This window comes from Homarus americanus, unplaced genomic scaffold (assembly GCF_018991925.1).
Source record: "Homarus americanus isolate GMGI-L3 unplaced genomic scaffold, GMGI_Hamer_2.0 scaffold14508, whole genome shotgun sequence".
Lineage (NCBI taxonomy): Eukaryota > Metazoa > Arthropoda > Malacostraca > Decapoda > Nephropidae > Homarus > Homarus americanus.
Window position 1 is genome coordinate 1 of NW_024749995.1, and position 26,670 is coordinate 26,670.

Genomic DNA, 26,670 nt, shown 5'->3' on the forward strand with positions numbered 1-26,670 from the left:
TTAAATTTAAAGAAATAACCAATTTTTAACACATTTGCCAAAAATACGAGTGTCCACTATAAAACACAGTGAAATTGTGGCATTTTTAAAAGTGTTTTCTATGAAAAATCTGCGGTAGGTTAGTCATCAATAATTACCCGGGAAAAATATAATATATTGTGTAACGAGCAATATAAAAAATATAGTTTTCATAAAATGAGGTGTAATAGAAATTGTGTGTTTCATATAGTATATTACAGGCTTTATTGTCCATGTAATTAATCACATTTCATGGTATTCATCAACGTCAAATCATATATTTTTTATACATTTATCGGTTGTCTATACAAAAGTTTCGTTGTTCGTGACGTATTTGCGGTACACGTCCATAACCTGGTGAGCGGTGAAGGCACAGAGCGGGTAGTTGATGGGGGGTGTCCCTCCTGACCGTGCCATGCTGCCTCGTCATAGTCCCCATAGATAGTGCCGTCACTCTCACCCGCGCCCCTGTAACACAAACATGTTAATCATTATTATAGTATTGCTTTAGTGTTGTCAAAACATATCTCAGTATGGGAAATGAGTTATATGGTACAGGAGAATAGAATGTAAAGATTATAATTGTTGAAGTCTGCAATTACTTTTTGTCTTTAGCAGGGCTGTGGAGTCGGAGTCGGAGTCGGAGTCGAGGAGTCGGAGGAAATTTCGGCTTGTGGAGTCGGAGTCGGAGTCGGTAAAATTGTCCAGACTCCGACTCCGACTCAAGCTATTCTGTTCCTAAGAACAAATATATGAACTCAGGCATATTCATTGCAGTGATTCCACTGATCCCACTAATTTTCTTAAATTATTAAAAGAATTTATTTCCATTTTATAAGCATTATTATGAATTTATTGTGGCAGGCACAGGATAGCACTATAATTTTGGACGATAGTCTCTTCTTTACCATTTGAAATTTTGAATTATATCAAATTTTGTTTCGTTGAAAACTGCACAGAGGCTCTCAGCTACAAAACAATTAGCTACAACCTGTTTTTGGTGAGATTAAGGCAAATTCAATTTAATAACTTAATCATGTAAGGTTTATCCATTTTCCTTAATAAGGTATTCATTTCTTTAATGTATATAAATATATAACTTTACTTTAAAAGGAATTGTAGGATCATCATTTAGATCCACATCAGATTATGAGCTTAAACAAAATTCATATGCTGAGATCGAACTTTTAGATATACATGTAAATGGTGTTTTCTAGTTAATATCTTGAATTCTTAATAAATTTATTTTTCTTTTGATTTAAACTTTGAAAGTCAAGCCTATCATCTTTTTGTAGTTCTTAAATATCGTCCAGATCATTAATAAAGCTGTAGCAGTATAGCCACGGTGTTTTACTTTTTACCTATGCAGGTTACAACATACAAATTACAATTAGGATGGTAGAAATAGTTGTTACAAATAGGCCAAGGAGTCGGAGTCGGAGTCGGAGTCGGAGTCGGAAGCATAAAAATTTGAGGAGTCGGAGTCGAAGGTTTTGTCTTCGACTCCACAGCCCTGGAAACTATGCCACCATTGAAAAGGAGGCTTTATCACTGATCATGGCACTAGAAAACTTCAAAGTATATATTGGCAGCACTGCTTATCCCATTCAAGTGTTCACTGATCATAATCCACTTACTTTTGTTGACAAGATGAAACATACCAACCAAAGACTTTTGAGGTGGGCTCTATCACTTCAGCCCTATAACTTGAACATTTCCCATATCCGCGGAAAAGAGAATGTGTTGGCTGATGCACTTTCTCGAGTCTGATTATTTATTAACTATGTCTATATGCAAATTATTTTTTTGATATATTGTCATTGAGTACCTTGTCTTTATATTATGAATTATTTTGCTTCATATTGATTTAAACCGATTGTGTTAGTTATTACTTTCACTGTGTTGCTGTATATCCATTTTTCGCTTCCAGTTAGTTGTAAGCTCACTTTTTTGGGGGAGGTGTCACGTGCCTGAGCGCTCGGGAACTCGCATAGCGTGAGGCATATGTTCACGCCTGCATTTCATACAAGCTATTAATAAATTGTTAATTGTACTTATTATATTATTATTGTTCTTAGTTACTTAGGTTAATTGTATATTTATGTATGTTATTAATATGCATCATTGTCTTACTCTGTTAAGTTCAAATCAAGAGAGTATAAATTAATTATATAAAATATCTAGCAAATGTCTGGATCACGTGAGACGCGCTCCTCGGCGTACCCACGCCACCCTAGTAGCGAAAAACCCGTGGCATAGGTTAGACGTGTCCATTCGTTCTCTAGCCTTGACCCTTGTCTAGTGCTTTATCAAGTCTTCTGCAATGCCCTAGGGGTATCAGGTATTAGTGACACGTTTAGTTAGGCCTAGGAAGGGATCCTGGTGGTAAGGTATCTCCTGTTTGGTAGGGCTATTCATTTTGTAGTGATTGTTGTATATATATATTTCGTATGTCTTGTGTAATATAGTAATGTTAAGTAATATTTGTTTGGTCTAACTCCTTACAGCATATTTTCGCCCTTCCGGCATCACTCTTATTTTATTATACACTTACTTATTCCCTTAAATTCATGTTTGCTAGTCATTACTCCCTTTAGAACATAAATTGAATTAATTAATTATCTTCCCTGTTGTGATTCACTTATTTCAACTGTTCTTACTTTTTCAAGTATTTAGTTGAGTAGGTTTTTGGTGAGGATAATTATTGCCGTGTTCCCTATTTGTACCTTTATTTGTTAATAACTTGGGGTAGGATTCTCTCCCCAAGTTTAAAGGGTAGTGGGATCGTGACACCCCAGATTTTCCAAAAAATTCTCTAGATTTTTCAGAAATTTCCCCAGATTTTTCAAAAATTTCCCCAGATTTTCCACATTTTTGGAAAAATTTGGGAAATTTTTGGAAAATTTTGGGAATTTTTTGGAAAATTTTGGAAAAATTCGGAAAATTAGGGAAAATTTTGGGATAATTTTTGGAAAATTTCGGAAAATTTTGGAAAATTTCGAAAATTTTTGGAAAATTTCTGTAAATTTTTGGAAAATTTTCTGAAAATTTGGGAAATTTTCGGAAAATTTGGGAGAAATTTTTGGAAAATTCTGGACATTTTTCTGAAAATTTCTGAAAATTTTTGGGAATTTTCTGAAAATTTTCTGAAAATTTGGGAAAATTTTTGGAAAATTTTGGAAACTTTTCGGAAAATTTTCGAAAATTTTTGGGAATTTTCTGAAAATTTTCTGAAAATATTGGAAAAATTTCGGAAAATTTTGGAAAAATTTTGGAAAAATTTCGGAATATTTTGAAAAATTTCGGAACATTTTGGAAAATTTTTGGAAATTTTCTGAAATTTTTGGGAAAAATTCAGAAAATCCTTCGAAAGTAACTTGACAAGGAGAACTCCAAATTCTGGAAAATTTGATGTTTCGGGAGTACCTTGAAAATCTTCGGAAAATCTTGGAAAATTTGGGAAATGAAAATTCTTGGAAAATCTTCGATAATTTGATAAATTTTCGAAAAATTTTGGAAAAATTTCAGAAATTTTTGGAAAATTTTCCGAAAATTTTGGAAAATTTTTGGAAAATTTTGGAAAATTTTGAGCAAAACCGAAACCTTGGGTACCGGAGTAACTCAGAAAATTTTTGAAACTTTGAAAATTTGGGAATCCTCTGAAATCTTTCGAGTAATTTTAGAAAAGTACTTTAGAAAATTTTGTACTTGGGTAGGAAAAGTTTCAAAAATCTGGAGAAATTTTTTAAATTTTTGAAATTCATCGACTTTTCGGGAAAGTAGATAACCAACTTTCCAGGAAAGTAGATATTTCCCATTTTTTATGATACAAATTTCCCGTTTTCTATGATAATCTACTTCGCAAAATTAGGTAATATTTCCCCCAAAATTCGAAAATCTACTTCCCCGAAAAGTCGATAATCTACTTTCCCGAGAAGTAGAAAATCTATCTACTTTTCGGGAAAGTAGATAACCAACTTTCCCGGAAAGTAGATATTTCCCATTTTTTATGATACAATTTCCGTTTCTATGATAATCTACTGCAAAATTAGGTAATACACATTTCATCGCCCATTTTCCTGTTGATAATCTACTTTCTTTCCGTAGGGCCTGAGCCTACTGAAAGAATCAACTTTCCCGGAAAGTAGACATTTCCCATTTTTTATGATACAAATTTCCCGTTTTCTATGATTATCTACTTCGCAAAATTAGGTAATATTTCCCCCAAAAGTCGAAAATCGACTTCCCCAAAAAGTCGATAATCTACTTTCCCGAAAAGTAGAAAATCTATCTACTTTTCGGGAAAGTAGATAACCAACTTTCCCGGAAAGTAGATATTTCCCATTTGTTATGATACAAATTTCCCGTTTTCTATGAATGCCTACAGCTGGGCTCTAGCCGCAAGACTCCGGCTAGTCTAGCGCCTCGGTGTACGTTATAAGCCGCTTGGACTGGGCGGCTGCTCTCACGTCCACAAGAAAAATTATACCGTACAGTAAGTTCTTTCTGTTTAATATATAGGTGTCTTGAGGGTGGAGCCTCGTGGCTAGGAAGTTAGGTAAGGTTAGGTAGGTTACTTTGATGTGATTGGTGAGGTCTTTAAGAACGCTTCTGCTGCTTATTTTCTTATCAACTAAGGTTAGGTTAAATTTAAAGAAATAACCAATTTTTAACACATTTGCCAAAAATACGAGTGTCCACTATAAAACACAGTGAAATTGTGGCATTTTTAAAAGTGTTTTCTATGAAAAATCTGCGGTAGGTTAGTCATCAATAATTACCCGGGAAAAATATAATATATTGTGTAACGAGCAATATAAAAAATATAGTTTTCATAAAATGAGGTGTAATAGAAATTGTGTGTTTCATATAGTATATTACAGGCTTTATTGTCCATGTAATTAATCACATTTCATGGTATTCATCAACGTCAAATCATATATTTTTTATACATTTATCGGTTGTCTATACAAAAGTTTCGTTGTTCGTGACACGTCCATAACCTGGTGAGCGGTGAAGGCACAGAGCGGGTAGTTGATGGGGGGTGTCCCTCCTGACCGTGCCATGCTGCCTCGTCATAGTCCCCATAGATAGTGCCGTCACTCTCACCCGCGCCCCTGTAACACAAACATGTTAATCATTATTATAGTATTGCTTTAGTGTTGTCAAAACATATCTCAGTATGGGAAATGAGTTATATGGTACAGGAGAATAGAATGTAAAGATTATAATTGTTGAAGTCTGCAATTACTTTTTGTCTTTAGCAGGGCTGTGGAGTTGGAGTCGGAGTCGAGGAGTCGGAGGAAATTTCGGCTTGTGGAGTCGGAGTCGGAGTCGGTAAAATTGTCCAGACTCCGACTCCGACTGAAGCTATTCTGTTCCTAAGAACAAATATATGAACTCAGGCATATTCATTGCAGTGATTCCACTGATCCCACTAATTTTCTTAAATTATTAAAAGAATTTATTTCCATTTTATAAGCATTATTATGAATTTATTGTAGCAGGCACAGTATAGCACTATAATTTTGGACGATAGTCTCTTCTTTACCATTTGAAATTTTGAATTATATCAAATTTTGTTTCGTTGAAAACTGCACAGAGGCTCTCAGCTGCAAAATAATTAGCTACAACCTGTTTTTGGTGAGATTAAGGCAAATTTAATTTAATAACTTAATCATGTAAGGTTTATCCATTTTCCTTAATAAGGTATTCATTTCTTTAATGTACATAAATATATAACTTTACTTTAAAAGGAATTGTAGGATCATCATTTAGATCCACATCAGATTATGAGCTTAAACAAAATTCATATGCTGAGATCGAACTTTTAGATATACATGTAAATGGTGTTTTCTAGTTAATATCTTGAATTCCTAATAAATTTATTTTTCTTTTGATTGAAACTTTGAAAGTCAAGCCTATCATCTTTTTGTAGTTCTTAAATATCGTCCAGATCATTAATAAAGCTGTAGCAGTATAGCCACGGTGTTTTACTTTTTACCTATGCAGGTTACAACATACAAATTACAATTAGGATGGTAGAAATAGTTGTTACAAATAGGCCAAGGAGTCGGAGTCGGAGTCGGAGTCGGAGTCGGAGTCGGAGTCGGAAGCATAAAAATTTGAGGAGTCGGAGTCGAAGGTTTTGTCTTCGACTCCACAGCCCTGGAAACTATGCCACCATTGAAAAGGAGGCTTTATCACTGATCATGGCACTAGAAAACTTCAAAGTATATATTGGCAGCACTGCTTATCCCATTCAAGTGTTCACTGATCATAACCCACTTACTTTTGTTGACAAGATGAAACATACCAACCAAAGACTTTTGAGGTGGGCTCTATCACTTCAGCCCTATAACTTGAACATTTCCCATATCCGCGGAAAAGAGAACGTGTTGGCTGATGCACTTTCTCGAGTCTGATTAATTAGTAACTATGTCTATATGCAAATTATTTTTTTTTTTTATTGTCATTGAGTACCTTGTGTTTATATTATGAATTATTTTGCTTCATATTGATTTAAACCGATTGTGTTAGTTGTTACTTTCACTGTGTAGCTGTATATCCATTTTCGCTTCCAGTTAGTTGCAAGCTCACTATTTTGGGGGAGGTGTCACGTGCCTGTGGCGCTCGGGAACTCGCATAGCGTGAGGCAGATGTTCACGCTTCCATTTCACACAAGCTACTAATAATTTGTTAATTGTACTTATTATATTATTATTGTTCTTAGTTACTTAGGTTAATTGTATATTTATGTATGTTATTAATATGCATCATTGTCTTACTCTGTTAAGTTCAAATCAAGAGAGTATTAATTAATTATATAAAATATCTAGCAAATGTCTGGATCACGTGAGACGCGCTCCTCGGCGTACCCACGCCACCCTAGTAGCGAAAAACCCGTGGCATAGGTTAGACGTGTCCATTCGTTCTCTAGCCTTGACCCTTGTCTAGTGCTTTATCAAGTCTTCTGCAATGCCCTAGGGGTATCAGGTATTAGTGACACGTTTAGTTAGGCCTAGAAAGGGATCCTGGTGGTAAGGTATCTCCTGTTTGGTAGGGATAATCATTTTGTAGTGATTGTTGTATATATATATTTCGTATGTCTTGTGTAATATAGTAATGTTAAGTAATATTTGTTTGGTCTAACTCCTTACAGCATATTTTCGCCCTTCCGGCATCACTCTTATTTTATTATACACTTACTTATTCCCTTAAATTCATGTTTGCTAGTCATTACTCCCTTTAGAACATAAATTGAATTAATTAATTATCTTCCCTTTTGTGATTCACTTATTTCAACTGTTCTTACTTTTTCAAGTACATTTAGTTGAGTAGGTTTTTGGTGAGGATAATTATTGCCGTGTTCCCTATTTGTACCTTTATTTGTTAATAACTTGGGGTAGGATTCTCTCCCCAAGTTTAAAGGGTAGTGGGATCGTGACACCCCAGATTTTCCAAAAAATTCCCTAGATTTTTCAGAAATTTCCCCAGATTTTTCAAAAATTTCCCCAGATTTTCCACATTTTTGGAAAAATTTGGGAAATTTTTTGGAAAATTTTGGAAAATTTTCGGAAATTTTTGGAAAAATTTCGGAAATTTTTGGAAAATTTTGGGAATTTTTTGGAAAATTTTGGAAAAATTCGGAAAATTAGGGAAAATTTTGGGATAATTTTTGGAAAATTTCGGAAAATTTTGGAAAATTTCGAAAATTTTTGGAAAATTTCTGTAAATTTTTGGAAAATTTTCTGAAAATTTGGGAAATTTTCTGAAAATTTGGGAAATTTTCTGAAAATTTGGGAAATTTTCTGAAAATTTGGGAGAAATTTTTGGAAAATTCTGGACAATTTTCTGAAAATTTCTGAAAATTTTTGGGAATTTTCTGAAAATTTTCTGAAAAATTTCGGAAAATTTGGGAAAATTTTTGGAAAATTTTTGAAAAAATTCCGGAAATGTTTGGAAAATTTTGGAAAATTTTGGAAAAAATTCGGAAAATTTGGGAAAATTTTTTGGAAAATTCTGGACAATTTTCTGAAAATTTGGGAAAATTTTTGGAAAATTTTGGAAACTTTTCGGAAAATTTTCGAAAATTTTTGGGAATTTTCTGAAAATTTTCTGAAAATATTGGAAAAATTTCGGAAAATTTTGGAAAAATTTTGGAAAAATTTCGGAATATTTTGAAAAATTTCGGAACATTTTGGAAAATTTTTGGAAATTTTCTGAAATTTTTGGGAAAAATTCAGAAAATTTTTGGAAATTTTCTGAAAATTTATTGAAAATTTGGGAAAATTTTCGGAAAATTTTGGATATTTTTGGGAAAATTTTTGGAAAATTTGGGAAAAATTTCGGAAATTTTTGGAAAATTTTCTGAGAATTTGAGAAAATTTTTGGAAAATTTTTGAAAAAATTCCGGAAATTTTTGGAAAATTTTCTGAAAATTTGAGAAATTTTTTGGAAAATTTTGGAAAAATTTTGAAAAAATTCGGAAATTTTGGAAAAATTTCGGAAAATTTGGGAAAATTTTTGGAAAATTTGGGAAAATTTTCGGAAAATTTGGGAAAATTTTCGTAAAATTTGGGATAATTTTCGGAAAATTTTGGAAAATTTTTGGGAATTTTCTGAAAATTTTCGGAAAATTTCTAAAATTTTGGAAAAATTTCTAAAATTTTGGAAAAATTTCTAAAATTTTGGAAAAATTTCTAAAATTTTGGAAAATTTTTGGGAATTTTCTGAAAATTTTGGAAAATTTTCTGAAAATTTCTGAAAATTTTTGTAAAATTTTAGAAAATTTTTGGGAAATTTCTGAAAATCTATCGACTTTTCGGGAAAGTAGATAACCAACTTTCCCGGAAAGTAGATATTTCCCATTTTTTATGATACAAATTTTCCGTTTTCTATGATAATCTACTTCGCAATTAGGTAATATTTCAATTGAAAAATTCATTTCAAAGTCGATAATCCATTTTATATAGAAAATCTATCTATTTTTCGGGAAAGTAGATAACCAACTTTCCCGGAAAGTAGATATTTCCCATTTTTATGATACAAATTTCCCGGTTTCTATGATAATCTACTTCGCTAAATTAGGTAATATTTCCCCCAAAATTCGAAAATCTACTTCCCCGAAAAGTCGATAATCTACTTTCCCGAAAAGTAGAAAATCTATCTACTTTTCGGGAAAGTAGATAACCAACTTTCCCGGAAAGTAGATATTTCCCATTTTTTATGATACAAATTTCCCGTTTTCTATGATTATCTACTTCGCAAAATTAGGTAATATTTCCTCCAAAATTCGAAAATCTACTTCCCCAAAAAGTCGATAATCTACTTTCCCGAAAAGTAGAAAATCTATCTACTTTTCGGGAAAGTAGATAACCAACTTCCCCGGAAAGTAGATATTTCCCATTTGTTATGATACAAATTTCCCGTTTTCTATGAATGCCTACAGCTGGGCTGTAGCCGCAAGACTCCGGCTAGTCTAGCTCCTCGGTGTACGTTATAAGCCGCTTGGACTGGGCGGCTGCTCTCACGTCCACAAGAAAAATTATACCGTACAGTAAGTTCTTTCTGTTTAATATATAGGGGTCTTGAGGGTGGAGCCTCGTGGCTAGGAAGTTAGGTAAGGTTAGGTAGGTTACTTTGATGTGATTGGTGAGGTCTTTAAGAACGCTTCTGCTGCTTATTTTCTTATCAACTAAGGTTAGGTTAAATTTAAAGAAATAACCACTTTTTAACACATTTGCCAAAAATACGAGTGTCCACTATAAAACACAGTGAAATTTTGGCATTTTAAAAAGTGTTTTCTATGAAAAATCTGCGGTAGGTTAGTCATCAATAATTACCCGGGAAAAATATAATATATTGTGTAACGAGCAATATAAAAAATATAGTTTTCATAAAATGAGGTGTAATAGAAATTGTGTGTTTCATATAGTATATTACAGGCTTTATTGTCCATGTAATTAATCACATTTCATGGTATTCATCAACGTCAAATCATATATTTTTTATACATTTATCGGTTGTCTATACAAAAGTTTCGTTGTTCGTGACGTATTTGCGGTACTCGTCCATAACCTGGTGAGCGGTGAAGGCACAGAGCGGGTAGTTGATGGGGGGTGTCCCTCCTGACCGTGCCATGCTGCCTCGTCATAGTCCCCATAGATAGTGCCGTCACTCTCACCTGCGCCCCTGTAACACAAACATGTTAATCATTATTATAGTATTGCTTTAGCGTTGTCAAAACATATCTCAGTATGGGAAATGAGTTATATGGTACAGGAGAATAGAATGTAAAGATTATAATTGTTGAAGTCTGCAATTACTTTTTGTCTTTAGCAGGGCTGTGGAGTCGGAGTCGGAGTCGAGGAGTCGGAGGAAATTTCGGCTTGTGGAGTCGGAGTCGGAGTCGGTAAAATTGTCCAGACTCCGACTCCGATTCCGACTGAAGCTATTCTGTTCCTAAGAACAAATATATGAACTCAGGCATATTCATTGCAGTGATTCCACTGATCCCACTAATTTTCTTAAATTATTAAAAGAATTTATTTCCATTTTATAAGCATTATTATGAATTTATTGTAGCAGGCACAGTATAGCACTATAATTTTGGACGATAGTCTCTTCTTTACCATTTGAAATTTTGAATTATATCAAATTTTGTTTCGTTGAAAACTGCACAGAGGCTCTCAGCTGCAAAATAATTAGCTACAACCTGTTTTTGGTGAGATTAAGGCAAATTTAATTTAATAACTTAATCATGTAAGGTTTATCCATTTTCCTTAATAAGGTATTCATTTCTTTAATGTACATAAATATATAACTTTACTTTACAAGGAATTGTAGGATCATCATTTAGATCCACATCAGATTATGAGCTTAAACAAAATTCATATGCTGAGATCGAACTTTTAGATATACATGTAAATGGTGTTTTCTAGTTAATATCTTGAATTCTTAATAAATTTATTTTTCTTTTGATTGAAACTTTCAAAGTCAAGCCTATCATCTTTTTGTAGTTCTTAAATATCGTCCAGATCATTAATAAAGCTGTAGCAGTATAGCCACGGTGTTTTACTTTTTACCTATGCAGGTTACAACATACAAATTACAATTAGGATGGTAGAAATAGTTGTTACAAATAGGCCAAGGAGTCGGAGTCGGAGTCGGAGTCGGAGTCGGAGTCGGAGTCGGAAGCATAAAAATTTGAGGAGTCGGAGTCGAAGGTTTTGTCTTCGACTCCACAGCCCTGGAAACTATGCCACCATTGAAAAGGAGGCTTTATCACTGATCATGGCACTAGAAAACTTCAAAGTATATATTGGCAGCACTGCTTATCCCATTCAAGTGTTCACTGATCATAACCCACTTACTTTTGTTGACAAGATGAAACATACCAACAAAAGACTTTTGAGGTGGGCCCTATCACTTCAGCCCTATAATTTGACCATTTCCCATATCCGCGGAAAAGAGAACGTGTTGGCTGATGCACTTTCTCGAGTCTGATTATTTAGTAACTATGTCTATATGCAAATAATTTTTTTGTTTTATTGTCATTGAGTACCTTGTGTTATATTATAAATTATTTTGCTTCATATTGATTTAAACCAATTGTGTTAGTTATTACTTTCACTGTGTAGCTGTATATCCATTTTCGCTTCCAGTTAGTTGTAAGCTCACTTTTTTGGGGGAGGTGTCACGTGCCTGAGCGCTCGGGAACTCGCATAGCGTGAGGCATATGTTCACGCCTACATTTCATACAAGCTATTAATAAATTGTTAATTGTACTTATTATATTATTATTGTTCTTAGTTACTTAGGTTATTTGTATATTTATGTATGTAATTTATATGCATCATTGTCTTACTCTGTTAAGTCAACTCAAGAGTAATATTAATTAATTATATAAAATATCCAGCAAATGTCCTGAATCACGTGAGATGAGACGCGCTCCACGGCGTGCCCACGCTCCACAGTAGCGAAAAACCCGTGGCATAGGTTAGACGTGTCCATTCGTTCTCTAGCGTTGACCCTTGTCTAGTGCTTTATCAAGTCTTCTGCAATGCCCTAGGGGTATCAGGTATTATTGACACGTTTAGTTAGGCCTAGGAAGGGATCCTGGTGGTAAGGTATCTCCTGTTTGGTAGGGATAATCATTTTGTAGTGATTGTTGTATATATATATTTCGTATGTCTTGTGTAATATAGTAATGTTAAGTAATATTTGTTTGGTCTAACTCCTTACAGCATATTTTCGCCCTTCCGGCATCACTCTTATTTTATTATACACTTACTTATTCCCTTAAATTCATGTTTGCTAGTCATTACTCCCTTTAGAACATAAATTGAATTAATTAATTATCTTCCCTTTTGTGATTCACTTATTTCAACTGTTCTTACTTTTTCAAGTATTTAGTTGAGTAGGTTTTTGGTGAGGATAATTATTGCCGTGTTCCCTATTTGTACCTTTATTTGTTAATACCTTGGGGTAGGATTCTCTCCCCAAGTTTAAAGGGTAGTGGGATCGTGACACCCCAGATTTTCCAAAAAATTCCCTAGATTTTTCAGAAATTTCCCCAGATTTTTCAAAAATTTCCCCAGATTTTCCACATTTTTGGAAAAATTTGGGAAATTTTTTGGAAAATTTTGGAAAAATTTCGGAAATTTTTGGAAAATTTTGGGAATTTTTTGGAAAATTTTGGAAAAATTCGGAAAATTAGGGAAAATTTTGGGATAATTTTTGGAAAATTTCGGAAAATTTTGGAAAATTTCGAAAATTTTTGGAAAATTTCTGTAAATTTTTGGAAAATTTTCTGAAAATTTGGGAAATTTTCTGAAAATTTGGGAAATTTTCGGAAAATTTGGGAGAAATTTTTGGAAAATTCTGGACATTTTTCTGAAAATTTCTGAAAATTTTTGGGAATTTTCTGAAAATTTTCTGAAAATTTGGGAACATTTTTGGAAAATTTTGGAAACTTTTCGGAAAATTTTCGAAAATTTTTGGGAATTTTCTGAAAATTTTCTGAAAATATTGGAAAAATTTCGGAAAATTTTGGAAAAATTTTGGAAAAATTTCGGAATATTTTGGAAAAATTTCGGAACATTTTGGAAAAATTTTGGAAATTTTCTGAAATTTTGGGGAAAAATTCAGAAAATTTTTGGAAATTTTCTGAAAATTTATTGAAAATTTGGGAAAATTTTCGGAAAATTTTGGATATTTTTGGGAAAATTTTGGAAAATTTTCGGAAAATTTTTGGAAAATTTGGGAAAAATTTCGGAAATTTTTGGAAAATTTTCTGAGAATTTGAGAAAATTTTTGGAAAATTTTTGAAAAAATTCCGGAAATTTTTGGAAAATTTTCTGAAAATTTGAGAAATTTTTTGGAAAATTTTGGAAAAATTTTGAAAAAATTCGGAAATTTTGGAAAAATTTCGGAAAATTTGGGAAAATTTTTGGAAAATTTGGGAAAATTTTCGGAAAATTTGGGAAAATTTTTGGGAATTTTCTGAAATTTTTCGGAAAATTTTGGAAAATTTTGGAAAAATTTCTAAAATTTTGGAAAAATTTCTGAAAATTTTGGAAAATTTTTGTAATTTGAAAATCCGAGCCCACTGGAAAGTAGATAACCAATCCTCTCCCCGGAAAGGATATTTCATTTTATGACAAATTTCCCGTTTTCTATGATAACTCAATTTCGCAAACAGTAACATTTGCATTCGGAAAAATCTGCTTCCACGGAAAAGTTTGATAATCTACTTTTCCCGTAGAAGCAGAAATCTGGTTCACTTTCTAAAGTAGACAACCAACTTTCCCGGAAAGCAGATATTTCCCATTTTTTGTGATACAAATTTCCCGTTTTCTATGATAATCTACTTCGCAAAATTAGGTAATATTTCCCCCAAAATTCGAAAATCTACTTTCCTGAAAAGTCGATAATCTACTTTCCCAAAAAGTAGAAAATCTGTCTACTTTTCGGGAAAGTAGATAACCAACTTTCCCGGAAAGTAGACATTTCCCATTTTTTATGATACAAATTTCCCGTTTTCTATGATTATCTACTTCGCAAAATTAGGTAATATTTCCCCCAAAAGTCGAAAATCTACTTCCCCAAAAAGTCGATAATCTACTTTCCCGAAAAGTAGAAAATCTATCTACTTTTCGGGAAAGTAGATAACCAACTTTCCCGGAAAGTAGATATTTCCCATTTGTTATGATACAAATTTCCCGTTTTCTATGAATGCCTACAGCTGGGCTCTAGCCGCAAGACTCCGGCTAGTCTAGCGCCTCGGTGTACGTTATAAGCCGCTTGGACTGGGTGGCTGCTCTCACGTCCACAAGAAAAATTATACCGTACAGTAAGTTTTTTCTGTTTAATATATAGGGTCTTGAGGGTGGAGCCTCGTGGCTAGGAAGTTAGGTAAGGTTAGGTAGGTTACTTTGATGTGATTGGTGAGGTCTTTAAGAACGCTTCTGCTGCTTATTTTCTTATCAACTAAGGTTAGGTTAAATTTAAAGAAATAACCACTTTTTAACACATTTGCCAAAAATACGAGTGTCCACTATAAAACACAGTGAAATTGTGGCATTTTAAAAGTGTTTTCTATGAAAAATCTGCGGTAGGTTAGTCATCAATAATTACCCGGGAAAAATATAATATATTGTGTAACGAGCAATATAAAAAATATAGTTTTCATAAAATGAGGTGTAATAGAAATTGTGTGTTTCATATAGTATATTACAGGCTTTATTGTCCATGTAATTAATCACATTTCATGGTATTCATCAACGTCAAATCATATATTTTTTATACATTTATCGGTTGTCTATACAAAAGTTTCGTTGTTCGTGACGTATTTGCGGTACTCGTCCATAACCTGGTGAGCGGTGAAGGCACAGAGCGGGTAGTTGGTGGGGCAGAGGTGTCCCTCCTGACCGTGCCATGCTGCCTCGTCATAGTCTCCATAGATAGTGCCGTCACTCTCACCCGCGCCCCTGTAACACAAACATGTTAATCCTTATTATAGTATTGCTTTAGCGTTGTCAAAACATATCTCAGTATGGGAAATGAGTTATATGGTACAGGAGAATAGAATGTAAAGATTATAATTGTTGAAGTCTGCAATTACTTTTTGTCTTTAGCAGGGCTGTGGAGTCGGAGTCGGAGTCGGAGTCGAGGAGTCGGAGGAAATTTCGGCTTGTGGAGTCGGAGTCGGAGTCGGTAAAATTGTCCAGACTCCGACTGAAGCTATTCTGTTCCTAAGAACAAATATATGAACTCAGGCATATTCATTGCAGTGATTCCACTGATCCCACTAATTTTCTTAAATTATTAAAAGAATTTATTTCCATTTTATAAGCATTATTATGAATTTATTGTAGCAGGCACAGTATAGCACTATAATTTTGGACGATAGTCTCTTCTTTACCATTTGAAATTTTGAATTATATCAAATTTTGTTTCGCTGAAAACTGCACAGAGGCTCTCAGCTACAAAACAATTAGCTACAACCTGTTTTTGGTGAGATTAAGGCAAATTTAATTTAATAACTTAATCATGTAAGGTTTATCCATTTTCCTTAATAAGGTATTCATTTCTTTAATGTACATAAATATATAACTTTACTTTAAAAGGAATTGTAGGATCATCATTTAGATCCACATCAGATTATGAGCTTAAACAAAATTCATATGCTGAGATCGAACTTTTAGATATACATGTAAATGGTGTTTTCTAGTTAATATCTTGAATTCTTAATAAATTTATTTTTCTTTTGATTGAAACTTTGAAAGTCAAGCCTATCATCTTTTTGTAGTTCTTAAATATCGCCCAGATCATTAATAAAGCTGTAGCAGTATAGCCACGGTGTTTTACTTTTTACCTATGCAGGTTACAACATACAAATTACAATTAGGATGGTAGAAATAGTTGTTAATAGGCCAAGGAGTCGGAGTCGGAGTCGGAGTCGGAGTCGGAAGCATAAAAATTTGAGGAGTCGGAGTCGAAGGTTTTGTCTTCGACTCCACAGCCCTGGAAACTATGCCACCATTGAAAAGGAGGCTTTATCACTGATCATGGCACTAGAAAACTTCAAAGTATATATTGGCAGCACTGCTTATCCCATTCAAGTGTTCACTGATCATAACCCACTTACTTTTGTTGACAAGATGAAACATACCAACCAAAGACTTTTGAGGTGGGCTCTATCACTTCAGCCATATAACTTGAACATTTCCCATATCCGCGGAAAAGAGAACGTGTTGGCTGATGCACTTTCTCGAGTCTGATTAATTAGTAACTATGTCTATATGCAAATTATTATTTTTTTTTATTGTCATTGAGTACCTTGTGTTTATATTATGAATTATTTTGCTTCATATTGATTTAAACCGATTGTGTTAGTTGTTACTTTCACTGTGTAGCTGTATATCCATTTTCGCTTCCAGTTAGTTGCAAGCTCACTATTTTGGGGGAGGTGTCACGTGCCTGTGGCGCTCGGGAACTCGCATAGCGTGAGGCAGATGTTCACGCTTCCATTTCACACAAGCTACTAATAATTTGTTAATTGTACTTATTATATTATTATTGTTCTTAGTTACTTAGGTTAATTGTATATTTATGTATGTTATTAATATGCATCATTGTCTTACTCTGTTAAGTTCAAATCAAGAGAGTATAAATTAATTATATAAAATATCTAGCAAATGTCTGGATCACGTGAGACGCGCTCCTCGGCGTACCCACGCCACCCTAGTAGCGAAAAACCCGTGGCATAGGTTAGACGTGTCCATTCGTTCTCTAGCCTTGACCCTTGTCTAGTGCTTTATCAAGTCTTCTGCAATGCCCTAGGGGTATCAGGTATTAGTGACACGTTTAGTTAGGCCTAGGAAGGGATCCTGGTGGTAAGGTATCTCCTGTTTGGTAGGGATAATCATTTTGTAGTGATTGTTGTATATATATATTTCGTATATCTTGTGTAATATAGTAATGTTAAGTAATATTTGTTTGGTCTAACTCCTTACAGCATATTTTCGCCCTTCCGGCATCACTCTTATTTTATTATACACTTACTTATTCCCTTAAATTCATGTTTGCTAGTCATTACTCCCTTTAGAACATAAATTGAATTAATTAATTATCTTCCCTTTTGTGATTCACTTATTTCAACTGTTCTTACTTTTTCAAGTATTTAGTTGAGTAGGTTTTTGGTGAGGATAATTATTGCCGTGTTCCCTATTTGTACCTTTATTTGTTAATAACTTGGGGTAGGATTCTCTCCCCAAGTTTAAAGGGTAGTGGGATCGTGACACCCCAGATTTTCCAAAAAATTCTCTAGATTTTTCAGAAATTTCCCCAGATTTTTCAAAAATTTCCCCAGATTTTCCACATTTTTGGAAAAATTTGGGAAATTTTTTGGAAAATTTTGGAAAAATTTCGGAAATTTTTGGAAAAATTTCGGAAATTTTTGGAAAATGTTGGGAATTTTTTGGAAAATTTTGGAAAAATTCGGAAAATTAGGGAAAATTTTGGGATAATTTTTGGAAAATTTCGGAAAATTTTGGAAAATTTCGAAAATTTTTGGAAAATTTCTGTAAATTTTTGGAAAATTTTCTGAAAATTTGGGAAATTTTCTGAAAATTTGGGAAATTTTCGGAAAATTTGGGAGAAATTTTTGGAAAATTCTGGACAATTTTCTGAAAATTTCTGAAAATTTTTGGGAATTTTCTGAAAATTTTCTGAAAAATTTCGGAAAATTTGGGAAAATTATTGGAAAATTTGGGAAAATTTTCGGAAAATTTGGGAAAATTTTCGGAAAATTTGGGAAAATTTTTGGGAATTTTCTGAAATTTTTCGGAAAATTTGGGAAAATTTTGGAAAAATTTCTAAAATTTTGGAAAAATTTCTGAAAATTTTGGAAAATTTTTGGGAATTTTCTGAAAATTTTGGAAAATTTTCTGAAAATTTCTGAAAATTTTTGTAAAATTTTAGAAAATTTTTGGGAATTTTCTGAAAATCTATCGACTTTTCGGGAAAGTAGATAACCAACTTTCCCGGAAAGTAGATATTTCCCATTTTTTATGATACAAATTTCCCGTTTTCTATGATAATCTACTTCGCAAAATTAGGTAATATTTCCCCCAAAATTCGAAAATCTACTTCCACGAAAAGTCGATAATCTACTTTCCCGAGAAGTAGAAAATCTGTCTACTTTTCGGGAAGTAGACAACCAACTTTCCCGGAAAGTAGATATTTCCCATTTTTTATGATACAAATTTCCCGTTTTCTATGATAATCTACTTCGCAAAATTAGGTAATATTTCCCCCAAAATTCGAAAATCTACTTTCCTGAAAAGTCGATAATCTACTTTCCCAAAAAGTAGAAAATCTGTCTACTTTTCGGGAAAGTAGATAACCAACTTTCCCGGAAAGTAGACATTTCCCATTTTTTATGATACAAATTTCCCGTTTTCTATGATTATCTACTTCGCAAAATTAGGTAATATTTCCCCCAAAAGTCGAAAATCTACTTCCCCAAAAAGTCGATAATCTACTTTCCCGAAAAGTAGATAGATTTTCTACTTTTCGGGAAAGTAGATAACCAACTTCTCCGGAAAGTAGATATTTCCCATTTGTTATGATACAAATTTCCCGTTTTCTATGAATGCCTACAGCTGGGCTCTAGCCGCAAGACTCCGGCTAGTCTAGCGCCTCGGTGTACGTTATAAGCCGCTTGGACTGGGTGGCTGCTCTCACGTCCACAAGAAAAATTATACCGTACAGTAAGTTTTTTCTGTTTAATATATAGGGTCTTGAGGGTGGAGCCTCGTGGCTAGGAAGTTAGGTAAGGTTAGGTAGGTTACTTTGATGTGATTGGTGAGGTCTTTAAGAACGCTTCTGCTGCTTATTTTCTTATCAACTAAGGTTAGGTTAAATTTAAAGAAATAACCAATTTTTAACACATTTGCCAAAAATACGAGTGTCCACTATAAAACACAGTGAAATTGTGGCATTTTTAAAAGTGTTTTCTATGAAAAATCTGCGGTAGGTTAGTCATCAATAATTACCCGGGAAAAATATAATATATTGTGTAACGAGCAATATAAAAAATATAGTTTTCATAAAATGAGGTGTAATAGAAATTGTGTGTTTCATATAGTATATTACAGGCTTTATTGTCCATGTAATTAATCACATTTCATGGTATTCATCAACGTCAAATCATATATTTTTTATACATTTATCGGTTGTCTATACAAAAGTTTCGTTGTTCGTGACGTATTTGCGGTACTCGTCCATAACCTGGTGAGCGGTGAAGGCACAGAGCGGGTAGTTGATGGGGGGTGTCCCTCCTGACCGTGCCATGCTGCCTCGTCATAGTCCCCATAGATAGTGCCGTCACTCTCACCCGCGCCCCTGTAACACAAACATGTTAATCATTATTATAGTATTGCTTTAGCGTTGTCAAAACATATCTCAGTATGGGAAATGAGTTATATGGTACAGGAGAATAGAATGTAAAGATTATAATTGTTGAAGTCTGCAATTACTTTTTGTCTTTAGCAGGGCTGTGGAGTCGGAGTCGGAGTCGAGGAGTCGGAGGAAATTTCGGCTTGTGGAGTCGGAGTCGGAGTCGGTAAAATTGTCCAGACTCCGACTCCGACTGAAGCTATTCTGTTCCTAAGAACAAATATATGAACTCAGGCATATTCATTGCAGTGATTCCACTGATCCCACTAATTTTCTTAAATTATTAAAAGAATTTATTTCCATTTTATAAGCATTATTATGAATTTATTGTAGCAGGCACAGTATAGCACTATAATTTTGGACGATAGTCTCTTCTTTACCATTTGAAATTTTGAATTATATCAAATTTTGTTTCGTTGAAAACTGCACAGAGGCTCTCAGCTGCAAAATAATTAGCTACAACCTGTTTTTGGTGAGATTAAGGCAAATTTAATTTAATAACTTAATCATGTAAGGTTTATCCATTTTCCTTAATAAGGTATTCATTTCTTTAATGTACATAAATATATAACTTTACTTTAAAAGGAATTGTAGGATCATCATTTAGATCCACATCAGATTATGAGCTTAAACAAAATTCATATGCTGAGATCGAACTTTTAGATATACATGTAAATGGTGTTTTCTAGTTAATATCTTGAATTCTTAATAAATTTATTTTTCTTTTGATTGAAACTTTGAAAGTCAAGCCTATCATCTTTTTGTAGTTCTTAAATATCGTCCAGATCATTAATAAAGCTGTAGCAGTATAGCCACGGTGTTTTACTTTTTACCTATGCAGGTTACAACATACAAATTACAATTAGGATGGTAGAAATAGTTGTTACAAATAGGCCAAGGAGTCGGAGTCGGAGTCGGAGTCGGAGTCGGAAGCATAAAAATTTGAGGAGTCGGAGTCGAAGGTTTTGTCTTCGACTCCACAGCCCTGGAAACTATGCCACCATTGAAAAGGAGGCTTTATCACTGATCATGGCACTAGAAAACTTCAAAGTATATATTGGCAGCACTGCTTATCCCATTCAAGTGTTCACTGATCATAACCCACTTACTTTTGTTGACAAGATGAAACATACCAACCAAAGACTTTTGAGGTGGGCTCTATCACTTCAGCCCTATAACTTGAACATTTCCCATATCCGCGGAAAAGAGAACGTGTTGGCTGATGCACTTTCTCGAGTCTGATTAATTAGTAACTATGTCTATATGCAAATTATTTTTTTTTTTATTGTCATTGAGTACCTTGTGTTTATATTATGAATTATTTTGCTTCATATTGATTTAAACCGATTGTGTTAGTTGTTACTTTCACTGTGTAGCTGTATATCCATTTTCGCTTCCAGTTAGTTGCAAGCTCACTATTTTGGGGGAGGTGTCACGTGCCTGTGGCGCTCGGGAACTCGCATAGCGTGAGGCAGATGTTCACGCTTCCATTTCACACAAGCTACTAATAATTTGTTAATTGTACTTATTATATTATTATTGTTCTTAGTTACTTAGGTTAATTGTATATTTATGTATGTTATTAATATGCATCATTGTCTTACTCTGTTAAGTTCAAATCAAGAGAGTATTAATTAATTATATAAAATATCTAGCAAATGTCTGGATCACGTGAGACGCGCTCCTCGGCGTACCCACGCCACCCTAGTAGCGAAAAACCCGTGGCATAGGTTAGACGTGTCCATTCGTTCTCTAGCCTTGACCCTTGTCTAGTGCTTTATCAAGTCTTCTGCAATGCCCTAGGGGTATCAGGTATTAGTGACACGTTTACTTAGGCCTAGGAAGGGATCCTGGTGGTAAGGTATCTCCTGTTTGGTAGGGATATTCATTTTGTAGTGATTGTTGTATATATATATTTCGTATGTCTTGTGTAATATAGTAATGTTAAGTAATATTTGTTTGGTCTAACTCCTTACAGCATATTTTCGCCCTTCCGGCATCACTCTTATTTTATTATACACTTACTTATTCCCTTAAATTCATGTTTGCTAGTCATTACTCCCTTTAGAACATAAATTGAATTAATTAATTATCTTCCCTGTTGTGATTCACTTATTTCAACTGTTCTTACTTTTTCAAGTATTTAGTTGAGTAGGTTTTTGGTGAGGATAATTATTGCCGTGTTCCCTATTTGTACCTTTATTTGTTAATAACTTGGGGTAGGATTCTCTCCCCAAGTTTAAAGGGTAGTGGGATCGTGACACCCCAGATTTTCCAAAAAATTCTCTAGATTTTTCAGAAATTTCCCCAGATTTTTCAAAAATTTCCCCAGATTTTCCACATTTTTGGAAAAATTTGGGAAATTTTTGGAAAATTTTGGGAATTTTTTGGAAAATTTTGGAAAAATTCGGAAAATTAGGGAAAATTTTGGGATAATTTTTGGAAAATTTCGGAAAATTTTGGAAAATTTCGAAAATTTTTGGAAAATTTCTGTAAATTTTTGGAAAATTTTCTGAAAATTTTGGAAATTTTCTGAAAATTTGGGAAATTTTCTGAAAATTTGGGAAATTTTCTGAAAATTTGGGAAATTTTCTGAAAATTTGGGAAATTTTCTGAAAATTTGGGAAATTTTCTGAAAATTTGGGAAATTTTCTGAAAATTTGGGAAATTTTCGGAAAATTTGGGAGAAATTTTTGGAAAATTCTGGACAATTTTCTGAAAATTTCTGAAATTTTTTGGGAATTTTCTGAAAATTTTCTGAAAATTTGGGAACATTTTTGGAAAATTTTGGAAACTTTTCGGAAAATTTTCGAAAATTTTTGGGAATTTTCTGAAAATTTTCTGAAAATATTGGAAAAATTTCGGAAAATTTTGGAAAAATTTTAGAAAAATTTCGGAATATTTTGGAAAAATTTCGGAACATTTTGGAAAAATTTTGGAAATTTTCTGAAATTTTTGGGAAAAATTCAGAAAATTTTTGGAAATTTTCTGAAAATTTTTTGAAAATTTGGGAAAATTTTCGGAAAATTTTGGATATTTTTGGAAAATTTTTGGAAAATTTTCGGAAAATTTTTGGAAAATTTGGGAAAAGTTTCGGAAATTTTTGGAAAATTTTCTGAGAATTTGAGAAAATTTTTGGAAAATTTTTGAAAAAATTCCGGAAATTTTTGGAAAATTTTCTGAAAATTTGAGAAATTTTTTGGAAAATTTTGGAAAATTTTTGAAAAAATTCGGAAATTTTGGAAAAATTTCGGAAAATTTGGGAAAATTTTTGGAAAATTTGGGAAAATTTTCGGAAAATTTGGGAAAATTTTTGGGAATTTTCTGAAATTTTTCGGAAAATTTGGGAAAATTTTGGAAAAATTTCTAAAATTTTGGAAAAATTTCTGAAAATTTTGGAAAATTTTTGGGAATTTTCTGAAAATTTTGGAAAATTTTCTGAAAATTTCTGAAAATTTTTGTAAAATTTTAGAAAATTTTTGGGAATTTTCTGAAAATCTATCGACTTTTCGGGAAAGTAGATAACCAACTTTCCCGGAAAGTAGATATTTCCCATTTTTTATGATACAAATTTCCCGTTTTCTATGATAATCTACTTCGCAAAATTAGGTAATATTTCCCCCAAAATTCGAAAATCTACTTCCACGAAAAGTCGATAATCTACTTTCCCGAGAAGTAGAAAATCTGTCTACTTTTCGGGAAGTAGATAACCAACTTTCCCGGAAAGTAGATATTTCCCATTTTTTATGATACAAATTTCCCGTTTTCTATGATAATCTACTTCGCAAAATTAGGTAATATTTCCCCCAAAATTCGAAAATCTACTTCCCTGAAAAGTCGATAATCTACTTTCCCAAAAAGTAGAAAATCTGTCTACTTTTCGGGAAAGTAGATAACCAACTTTCCCGGAAAGTAGACATTTCCCATTTTTTATGATACAAATTTCCCGTTTTCTATGATTATCTACTTCGCAAAATTAGGTAATATTTCCCCCAAAAGTCGAAAATCTACTTCCCCAAAAAGTCGATAATCTACTTTCCCGAAAAGTAGATAGATTTTCTACTTTTCGGGAAAGTAGATAACCAACTTCTCCGGAAAGTAGATATTTCCCATTTGTTATGATACAAATTTCCCGTTTTCTATGAATGCCTACAGCTGGGCTCTAGCCGCAAGACTCCGGCTAGTCTAGCGCCTCGGTGTACGTTATAAGCCGCTTGGACTGGGCGGCTGCTCTCACGTCCACAAGAAAAATTATACCGTACAGTAAGTTCTTTCTGTTTAATATATAGGGGTCTTGAGGGTGGAGCCTCGTGGCTAGGAAGTTAGGTAAGGTTAGGTAGGTTACTTTGATGTGATTGGTGAGGTCTTTAAGAACGCTTCTGCTGCATATTTTCTTATCAACTAAGGTTAGGTTAAATTTAAAGAAATAACCAATTTTTAACACATTTGCCAAAAATACGAGTGTCCACTATAAAACACAGTGAAATTGTGGCATTTTTAAAAGTGTTTTCTATGAAAAATCTGCGGTAGGTTAGTCATCAATAATTACCCGGGAAAAATATAATATATTGTGTAACGAGCAATATAAAAAATATAGTTTTCATAAAATGAGGTGTAATAGAAATTGTGTGTTTCATATAGTATATTACAGGCTTTATTGTCCATGTAATTAATCACATTTCATGGTATTCATCAACGTCAAATCATATATTTTTTATACATTTATCGGTTGTCTATACAAAAGTTTCGTTGTTCGTGACGTAATTGCGGTACTCGTCCATAACCTGGTGAGCGGTGAAGGCACAGAGCGGGTAGTTGATGGGGCAGGGGTGTCCCTCCTGACCGTGCCATGCTGCCTCGTCATAGTCCCCATAGATAGTGCCGTCACTCTCACCCGCGCCCCTGTAACACAAACATGTTAATCATTATTATAGTATTGCTTTAGCGTTGTCAAAACATATCTCAGTATGGAAAATGAGATATATGGTACAGGAGAATAGAATGTAAAGATTATAATTGTTGAAGTCTGCAATTACTTTTTGTCTTTAGCAGGGCTGTGGAGTTGGAGTTGGAGTCGGAGTCGAGGAGTCGGAGTCGGTAAAATTGTCCAGACTCCGACTCCGACTCCGACTGAAGCTATTCTGTTCCTAAGAACAAATATATGAACTCAGGCATATTCATTGCAGTGATTCCACTGATCCCACTAATTTTCTTAAATTATTAAAAGAATTTATTTCCATTTTATAAGCATTATTATGAATTTATTGTAGCAGGCACAGTATAGCACTATAATTTTGGACGATAGTCTCTTCTTTACCATTTGAAATTTTGAATTATATCAAATTTAGTTTCGTTGAAAACTGCACAGAGGCTCTCAGCTACAAAACAATTAGCTACAACCTGTTTTTGGTGAGATTGAGGCAAATTTAATTTAATAACTTTATCATGTAAGGTTTATCCATTTTCCTTAATAAGGTATTCATTTCTTTAATGTACATAAATATATAACTTTACTTTAAAAGGAATTGTAGGATCATCATTTAGATCCACATCAGATTATGAGCTTAAAAAAAATTCATATGCTGAGATCGAACTTTTAGATATACATGTAAATGGTGTTTTCTAGTTAATATCTTGAATTCTTAATAAATTTATTTTCCTTTTGATTGAAACTTTGAAAGTCAAGCCTATCATCTTTTTGTAGTTCTTAAATACCATCCAGATCATTAATAAAGCTGTAGCAGTATAGCCACGGTGTTTTACTTTTTACCTATGCAGGTTACAACATACAAATTACAATTAGGATGGTAGAAATAGTTGTTACAAATAGGCCAAGGAGTCGGAGTCGGAGTCGGAGTCGGAAGCATAAAAATTTGAGGAGTCGGAGTCGAAGGTTTTGTCTTCGACTCCACAGCCCTGGAAACTATGCCACCATTGAAAAGGAGGCTTTATCACTGATCATGGCACTAGAAAACTTCAAAGTATATATTGGCAGCACTGCTTATCCCATTCAAGTGTTCACTGATCATAACCCACTTACTTTTGTTGACAAGATGAAACATACCAACCAAAGACTTTTGAGGTGGGCTCTATCACTTCAGCCATATAACTTGAACATTTCCCATATCCGCGGAAAAGAGAACGTGTTGGCTGATGCACTTTCTCGAGTCTGATTAATTAGTAACTATGTCTATATGCAAATTATTATTTTTTTTTATTGTCATTGAGTACCTTGTGTTTATATTATGAATTATTTTGCTTCATATTGATTTAAACCGATTGTGTTAGTTGTTACTTTCACTGTGTAGCTGTATATCCATTTTCGCTTCCAGTTAGTTGTAAGCTCACTTTTTTGGGGGGAGGTGTCACGTGCCTGAGCGCTCGGCAACTCGCTGCATCTGTTCACGCTTCCATTTCACACAAGCTACTAATAATTTGTTAATTGTACTTATTATATTATTATTGTTCTTAGTTACTTAGGTTGATTGTATATTTATGTATGTAATTTATATGCATCATTGTCTTACTCTGTTAAGTCAACTCAAGAGTAATATTAATTAATTATATAAAATATCCAGCAAATGTCTAGATCACGTGATATGAGACGCTCCTCCACGGCGTACCCACGCCACGCTCCCCAGTAGCGAAAATCCGTGGCATAGGTTAGACGTGTCTATTCGTTCTCTAGCCTTGACCTTTGTCTAAGTGCTTTATCAAGTCTTCTGCAATGCCCTAGGGGTATCAGGTATTAGTGACACGTTTAGTTAGGCCTAGGAAGGGATCCTGGTGGTAAGGTATCTCCTGCTTGGTAGGGATAATCGTTTTGTATTGATTGTTGTATATATATATTTCGTATGTCTTGTGTAATATAGTAATGTTAAGTAATATTTGTTTGGTCTAACTCCTTACAGTATAGTTTCGCCCTTCCGGCATCACTCTTATTTTATTATACAATTACTTATTCACTTAAATTCATGTTTGCTAATCATTACTCCCTTTAAAACATAAATTGAATTAATTAATTATCTTCCCTTTTGTAATTCACTTATTTCAAATGTTCTTACTTTTTCAAGTACATTTAGTTGAGTAGGTATTTGGTGGAGATAATTATTGCCGTGTTCCCTGTTTGTACCTTTATTTGTTAATAACTTGGGGTAGGATTCACTCCCCAAGTATAAAGAGTAG

The 26,670-nt window shown here is 33.5% G+C and overlaps 2 long non-coding RNA genes across 2 annotated transcripts; both read right to left on the reverse strand.

Annotated features, from left to right (window-relative positions):
* Positions 1–224: 224 nt before the first annotated feature.
* On the reverse strand, positions 225–5,412 carry LOC121853985. The gene is made up of 2 exons (XR_006086441.1): positions 5,022–5,412; positions 225–486 (listed from the first exon to the last, which is right to left on the reverse strand). It is a non-coding gene; the product is annotated as an uncharacterized LOC121853985 (long non-coding RNA).
* A 13,757-nt stretch (positions 5,413–19,169) lies between these two features.
* Positions 19,170–24,661, reverse strand: LOC121853984. Its single transcript, XR_006086440.1, has 2 exons — positions 24,270–24,661; positions 19,170–19,431 (listed from the first exon to the last, which is right to left on the reverse strand). It is a non-coding gene; the product is annotated as an uncharacterized LOC121853984 (long non-coding RNA).
* Positions 24,662–26,670: the final 2,009 nt, after the last annotated feature.